A 9,555-nucleotide genomic window follows, 5' to 3' on the forward strand; every position below is an offset into this window, starting at 1 on the left:
CTATGACTTTTTTATCATATTTCGGACGACATACTAACCTATGACTTTTTTATCATATTTCAGACGACATACTAACCTATGACTTTTTGAGGTGATTTTGGAGGACATGCTAACCTATGACTTTTTGAGGTGATTTTGGACGACATACTAACCTATGACTTTTTTATCATATTTCGGACGACATACTAACCTATGACTTTTTTATCATATTTCAGACGACATACTAACCTATGACTTTTTGAGGTGATTTTGGACGACATGCTAACCTATGACTTTTTGAGGTGATTTTGGACGACATGCTAACCTATGACTTTTTGAGGTGATTTTGGACGACATACTAATCTATGACTTTTTTATCATATTTCGGACGACATGCTAACCTATGACTTTTTTATCATATTTTGGACGACATACTAACCTATGACTTTTTTATCATATTTTGGACGACATACTAACCTATGACTTTTTTATCATATTTCGGACGACATACTAACCTATGACTTTTTTATCATATTTCAGACGACATACTAACCTATGACTTTTTGAGGTGATTTTGGACGACATGCTAACCTATGACTTTTTGAGGTGATTTTGGACGACATGCTAACCTATGACTTTTTGAGGTGATTTTGGACGACATACTAATCTATGACTTTTTTATCATATTTCGGACGACATGCTAACCTATGACTTTTTTATCATATTTTGGACGACATACTAACCTATGACTTTTTTATCATATTTCAGACGACATACTAACCTATGACTTTTTGAGGTGATTTTGGACGACATGCTAACCTATGACGTTTTGAGGTGATTTTGGACGACATGCTAACCTATGACTTTTTGAGGTGATTTTGGACGACATACTAACCTATGACTTTTTTAGGTGATTTTGGACGACATGCTAACCTATGACTTTTTGAGGTGATTTTGGACGACATACTAACCTATGACTTTTTTATCATATTTCGGACGATATGCTAACCTTTGACTTTTTTATCATATTTCGGACGACATAGTAACCTATGACTTTTTTATCATATTTTGGACGACATACTAACCTATGACTTTTTGAGGTGATTTTGGACGACATACTAACTAACCTATGACTTTTTTATCATATTTTGGACGACATACTAACCTATGACTTTTTTATCATATTTCGGACGACATGCTAACCTATGACTTTTTTATCATATTTTGGACGACATACTAACCTGTGACTTTTTTATCATATTTTGGACGAGATACTAACCTATGACTTTTTGAGGTGATTTTGGACGACATACTAACCTATGATTTTTTTAATCGATTTTGGACGACATAGTAACCTATAACTTTTTTATCATATTTCGGACGACATGCTAACCTATGACTTTTTTATCATATTTTGGACGACATACTAACCTATGACTTTTTTATCATATTTCAGACGACATACTAACCTATGACTTTTTTATCATATTTCAGACGACATACTAACCTATGACTTTTTTAGGTGATTTTGGACGACATGCTAACCTATGACTTTTTGAGGTGATTTTGGACGACATACTAACCTATGACTTTTTTATCATATTTTGGACGACATACTAACCTATGATTTTTTTAATCGATTTTGGACGACATAGTAACCTATGACTTTTTTATCATATTTCGGACGACATAGTAACCTATGACTTTTTAATGATATTTTGGACGACATACTAACAACCTATGACTTTTTTATCAAATTTCAGACGACATAGTAACCTATGACTTTTTTATCATATTTTGGACGACATGCTAACCTATGACTTTTTTATCATATTTTGGACGACATACTAACCTATGACTTTTTGAGGTGATTTTGGACGACATACTAACCTATGACTTTTTTATCATATTTTGGACGACATACTGACCTATGACTTTTTTATCATATTTTGGACGACATACTAACCTATGACTTTTTGAGGTGATTTTGGACGACATACTAACCTATGACTTTTTTAGGTGATTTTGGACGACATACTAACCTATGATTTTTTTAATCGATTTTGGACGACATAGTAACCTATGACTTTTTTATCATATTTCGGACGACATGGTAACCTATGACTTTTTTATCATATTTCGGACGACATACTAACCTATGACTTTTTTATCATATTTCGGACGACATAGTAACCTATGACTTTTTTATCATATTTTGGACGACATACTAACCTATGACTTTTTGAGGTGATTTTGGACGACATGCTAACCTATGACTTTTTTATCATATTTTGGACGACATACTAACCTGTGACTTTTTTATCATATTTTGGACGACATACTAACCTATGACTTTTTGAGGTGATTTTGGACGACATAATTAACCTATGACTTTTTTATCATATTTTGGACGACATACTAACCTATGACTTTTTGAGGTGATTTTGGACGACATGCTAACCTATGACTTTTTTATCATATTTTGGACGACATACTAACCTATGATTTTTTTAATCGATTTTGGACGACATAGTAACCTATGACTTTTTTATCATATTTCGGACGACATAGTAACCTATGACTTTTTAATGATATTTTGGACGACATACTAACAACCTATGACTTTTTTATCATATTTTGGACGACATACTAACCTATGACTTTTTTATCATATTTCGGACGACATACTAACCTATGACTTTTTTAGGTGATTTTGGACGACATGCTAACCTATGACTTTTTTATCATATTTTGGACGACATACTAACCTATGACTTTTTTATCATATTTCGGACGACATAGTAACCTATGACTTTTTTATCATATTTCAGACGACATACTAACCTATGACTTTTTGAGGTGATTTTGGACGACATGCTAACCTATGACTTTTTGAGGTGATTTTGGACGACATGCTAACCTATGACTTTTTGAGGTGATTTTGGACGACATGCTAACCTATGACTTTTTGAGGTGATTTTGGACGACATACTAACCTATGACTTTTTTATCATATTTCGGACGACATGCTAACCTATGACTTTTTTATCATATTTCGGACGACATAGTAACCTATGACTTTTTTATCATATTTTGGACGACATACTAACCTATGACTTTTTTATCATATTTTGGACGACATACTAACCTATGACTTTTTTATCATATTTTGGACGACATACTAACCTATGACTTTTTGAGGTGATTTTGGACGACATACTAACCTATGACTCTTTTATCATATTTTGGACGACATTCTAACCTATGATTTTTTATCATATTTTGGACGACATACTAACCTATGACTTTTTTATCATATTTTGGACGACATACTAACCTATGAATTTTTGAGGTGATTTTGGACGACATACTAACCTATGACTTTTTTATCATATTTTGGACGACATACTAACCTATGACTTTTTTATCATATTTTGGACGACATACTAACCTATGACTTTTTTATCATATTTCGGACGACATACTAACCTATGACTTTTTTATCATATTTCAGACGACATACTAACCTATGACTTTTTGAGGTGATTTTGGACGACATACTAACCTATGACTTTTTTAGGTGATTTTGGACGACATGCTAACCTATGACTTTTTGAGGTGATTTTGGACGACATACTAACCTATGACTTTTTTATCATATTTCGGACGACATGCTAACCTATGACTTTTTTATCATATTTTGGACGACATACTAACCTATGACTTTTTTATCATATTTTGGACGACATACTAACCTATGACTTTTTTATCATATTTCGGACGACATACTAACCTATGACTTTTTTATCATATTTCAGACGACATACTAACCTATGACTTTTTTATCATATTTCAGACGACATACTAACCTATGACTTTTTTATCATATTTCAGACGACATACTAACCTATGACCTTTTGAGGTGATTTTGGACGACATGCTAACCTATGACTTTTTGAGGTGATTTTGGACGACATACTAACCTATGACTTTTTTATCATATTTCGGACGACATGCTAACCTATGACTTTTTTATCATATTTTGGACGACATACTAACCTATGACTTTTTTATCATATTTTGGACGACATACTAACCTATGACTTTTTTATCATATTTCGGACGACATACTAACCTATGACTTTTTTATCATATTTCAGACGACATAGTAACCTATGACTTTTTTATCATATTTCGGACGACATAGTAACCTATGACTTTTTTATCATATTTTGGACGACATACTAACCTATGACTTTTTTAGGTGATTTTGGACGACATGCTAACCTATGACTTTTTGAGGTGATTTTGGACGACATACTAACCTATGACTTTTTTATCATATTTCAGACGACATACTAACCTATGACTTTTTTATCATATTTTGGACGACATACTAACCTATGACTTTTTGAGATGATTTCGGACGACATGCTAACCTATGACTTTTTGAGGTGATTTTGGACGACATACTAACCTATGACTTTTTTATCGTATTTCAGACGACATACTAACCTATGACTTTTTTATCATATTTCAGACGACATACTAACCTATGACTTTTTGAGGTGATTTTGGACGACATTCTAACCTATGATTTTTTATCATATTTTGGACGACATACTAACCTATGACTTTTTTATCATATTTTGGACGACATACTAACCTATGACTTTTTGAGGTGATTTTGGACGACATGCTAACCTATGACTTTTTGAGGTGATTTTGGACGACATACTAACTAACCTATGACTTTTTTATCATATTTCAGACGACATACTAACCTATGACTTTTTTTTATCATATTTTGGACGACATACTAACCTATGACTTTTTGAGGTGATTTTGGACGACATGCTAACCTATGACTTTTTTTATCATATTTCAGACGACATAGTAACCTATGACTTTTTTATCATATTTCAGACGACATACTAACCTATGACTTTTTTATCATATTTTGGACGACATACTAACCTATGACTTTTTTATCTTATTTTGGACGACATGCTAACCTATGACTTTTTGAGGTGATTTTTGATGACATACTATAACCTATGACTTTTTTTATCATATTTTGGACGACATACTAACCTATGACTTTTTGAGGTGATTTTGGACGACATGCTAACCTATGACTTTTTATCATATTTCAGACGACATAGTAACCTATGACTTTTTTATCATATTTCAGACGACATACTAACCTATGACTTTTTTATCATATTTTGGACGACATACTAACCTATGACTTTTTTATCATATTTCAGACGACATACTAACCTATGACTTTTTAAGGTGATTTTGGACGACATACTAACCTATGACTTTTTTATCATATTTTGGACGACATGATAACCTATGACTTTTTGAGGTGATTTTGGACGACATGCTAACCTATGACTTTTTGAGGTGATTTTGGACGACATAGTAACCTATGACTTTTTTATCATATTTCAGACGACATACTAACCTATGACTTTTTTATCATATTTTGGACGACATACTAACCTATGACTTTTTTATCATATTTCAGACGACATACTAACCTATGACTTTTTTATCATATTTTGGACGACATACTAACCTATGACTTTTTGAGGTGATTTTGGACGACATACTAACTAACCTATGACTTTTTTATCATATTTTGGACGACATGCTAACCTATGACTTTTTGAGGTGATTTTGGACGACATGCTAACCTATGACTTTTTGAGGTGATTTTGGACGACATACTAACCTATGACTTTTTGAGGTGATTTTGGACGACATACTAACCTATGACTTTTTTTTATCATATTTTGGACGACATACTAACCTATGACTTTTTGAGGTGATTTTGGACGACATACTAACCTATGACTTTTTTTTATCATATTTCAGACGACATACTAACCTATGACTTTTTGAGGTGATTTTGGACGACATGCTAAGCTATGACTTTTTTATCATATTTCAGACGACATACTAACCTATGACTTTTTTATCATATTTTGGACGACATACTAACCTATGACTTTTTTATCATATTTTGGACGACATACTAACCTATGACTTTTTGAGGTGATTTTGGACGACATACTAACCTATGACTTTTTTAGGTGATTTTGGACGACATACTAACCTTTGACTTTTTTATCATATTTCAGACGACATACTAACCTATGACTTTTTTATCATATTTCAGACGACATACTAACCTATGACTTTTTTATCATATTTTGGACGACATACTAACCTATGACTTTTTTATTATATTTTGGACGACATACTAACCTATGACTTTTTTTATCATATTTCAGACGACATACTAACCTATGACTTTTTTATCATATTTCAGACGACATACTAACCTATGACTTTTTGAGGTGATTTTGGACGACATGCTAACCTATGACTTTTTTATCATATTTCAGACGACATACTAACCTATGACTTTTTTATCATATTTTGGACGACATACTAACCTATGACTTTTTTATCATATTTTGGACGACATACTAACCTATGACTTTTTGAGGTGATTTTGGACGACATACTAACTAACCTATGACTTTTTTATCATATTTTGGACGACATGCTAACCTATGACTTTTTGAGGTGATTTTGGACGACATGCTAACCTATGACTTTTTGAGGTGATTTTGGACGACATACTAACCTATGACTTTTTGAGGTGATTTTGGACGACATACTAACCTATGACTTTTTTTATCATATTTTGGACGACATACTAACCTATGACTTTTTGAGGTGATTTTGGACGACATACTAACCTATGACTTTTTTTTATCATATTTCAGACGACATACTAACCTATGACTTTTTGAGGTGATTTTGGACGACATGCTAAGCTATGACTTTTTTATCATATTTCAGACGACATACTAACCTATGACTTTTTTATCATATTTTGGACGACATACTAACCTATGACTTTTTTATCATATTTTGGACGACATACTAACCTATGACTTTTTGAGGTGATTTTGGACGACATACTAACCTATGACTTTTTTAGGTGATTTTGGACGACATACTAACCTTTGACTTTTTTATCATATTTCAGACGACATACTAACCTATGACTTTTTTATCATATTTCAGACGACATACTAACCTATGACTTTTTTATCATATTTTGGACGACATACTAACCTATGACTTTTTTATTATATTTTGGACGACATACTAACCTATGACTTTTTTTATCATATTTCAGACGACATACTAACCTATGACTTTTTTATCATATTTCAGACGACATACTAACCTATGACTTTTTGAGGTGATTTTGGACGACATGCTAACCTATGACTTTTTGAGGTGATTTTGGACGACATGCTAACCTATGACTTTTTAAGCGATTTTGGACGACATACTAACCTATGACTTTTTTATCATATATCGGACGACATAGTAACCTATGACTTTTTTATCATATTTTGGATGACATACTAACCTATGACTTTTTTATCATATTTCGGACGACATACTAACCTATGACTTTTTGAGGTGATTTTGGACGACATACTAACCTATGACTTTTTTATCATATTTTGGACGACATGATAACCTATGACTTTTTGAGGTGATTTTGGACGACATACTAACCTATGACTTTTTTAGGTGATTTTGGACGACATGCTAACCTATGACTTTTTGAGGTGATTTTGGACGACATACTAACAACCTGACTTTTTTTTATCATATTTCAGACGACATACTAACCTATGACTTTTTTTTATCATATTTTGGACGACATACTAACCTATGACTTTTTTTCACGATACCTTGGACGACATACTAACCTATGACTTTTTTTATGATACTTTGGACGACATAGTAACCTATGACTTTTTTTATGATACTTTGGACGACATAGTAACCTATGACTTTTTTATCATATTTCGGACGACATACTAACCTATGACTTTTTTTTATCATATTTTGGACGACATAGTAACCTATGACTTTTTTTCACGATACCTTGGACGACATAGTAACCTATGACTTTTTTTATGATACTTTGGACGACATAGTAACCTATGACTTTTTTATCATATTTTGGACGACATACTAACCTATGACTTTTTTTATGATACTTTTTATGATACTTTTTTTATCATATTTTGGACGACATATCATAAAGAAGACATTTGTAAACTAGCTTTGTGTTTTAAGTGTGCTGTTCTGTAACATTGGGGAATAATCCATAGATCTCTCGGTGCATTCCATGTCTTTAAAGTTTGGTGCAAATCTGACGAAACAAGACTTTTTTTTATCATATATTGGACGACATACTAACCTATGACTTTTTTATCATATTTCGGACGACATACTAACATATGACTTTTTTTATGATACTTTGGACGATATACTAACCTATGACTTTTTTATCATATTTTGGACGACATAGTAACCTATGACTTTTTTTTATCATATATTGGACGACATACTAACCGATGACTTTTTTATCATATTTTGGACGACATACTAACCGATGACTTTTTTATCATATTTTGGACGACATACTAACCTACAACTCTTTTAGGTGATTTTGGCCTGCCATACAGGATGAGGTAGAACTAACTTGGGGACAGAAACATTTTGAAGTAAGAAAAATCTTTTTACATACCTGCGTCAAATGCACACACGAAATTGTACATACACATTGTTGTCTCGTGAAGAGCAGGCCACAGTTTTACCATCTGCCAGCATCAAATATGACGACAAGGCCTGAAAAACACACGTCGTCCAGAGTTAAAGTCAAGGAGGAGCAGAAGGAGAGATGGTGAACAGGTAAGTAAAGTGAAAGGGTATACCATGCATCTCTGGAACTCCTTCAGCTCTTTGGAAAACGTTTTCAGTGATGAGCCTGGAATGAAGAGTCAAACAGTCAAATGACACAGAGGAATAATGGAGAAGTAAGACATGGAAAATGGCTTAATTCTTCTAATCTATGTGAACATTTCTTTACAAAATCACTGTCTTTGTTCTGCACCTCTACAAAAATGCAATAGGCCATCACAGCCCTGCACGTTTACCAGAACATGTGGAACAATGGAGGATGTTTTCAATTAGCAATGACAAAACTGTGGACGTCCTCAAAAATACATTTCAGTATGTTACTATTTTCAAAAAACAATGCAGATGAGAAGCTGGTGCAGCTGCATGACGCCTATTTGCCTTGCATTAACTTCCTCATATAGACCTTGATAAAAGAACAAATCTCGCACATTTAGGGGATAGTATATTTTGGTGTCTGCAATTTGGGGCCGCTTAAATTAATTTAAGGGGGTCGTCGGGCCTTGGTGGAGGTATGCGCAACACTGAGTGCCATTCTAGTTGTTACTGCAGCCAACTACATGCCTCTTTACTCACTCTTTGTGGATCTTGTGGCTGGAGACCTGGGTTTGTCCAGGCCATCTTCCTGCTCTCCTCGGTCAGGACCTCAAAGGATGAGTCCTTGCTCTGAGAGGCTGGGAAACAACACAGGAGTCACTGCTGGAGGAACATGTGGATATCCATGTAGGAAATTTCCAGCATTAATCATAATCAACTTGTGAATAG

General features: G+C 33.3%; 1 long non-coding RNA gene across 2 annotated transcripts in view; it reads right to left on the reverse strand.

Annotated features, from left to right (window-relative positions):
* Positions 1-781: 781 nt before the first annotated feature.
* The window catches only part of LOC138405312 (uncharacterized), an 81,838-nt gene continuing 73,064 nt past the window's right edge, over positions 782-9,555 (reverse strand). For both annotated transcript variants that reach the window (XR_011239029.1, XR_011239028.1), the window contains exon 4: positions 782-9,464. This is a non-coding gene — a long non-coding RNA (uncharacterized lncRNA). The remainder of the gene's footprint in view (positions 9,465-9,555) is intronic.

This window comes from Paralichthys olivaceus, chromosome 17, assembly GCF_024713975.1.
Source record: "Paralichthys olivaceus isolate ysfri-2021 chromosome 17, ASM2471397v2, whole genome shotgun sequence".
Classification (NCBI taxonomy): Eukaryota; Metazoa; Chordata; class Actinopteri; order Pleuronectiformes; family Paralichthyidae; genus Paralichthys; species Paralichthys olivaceus.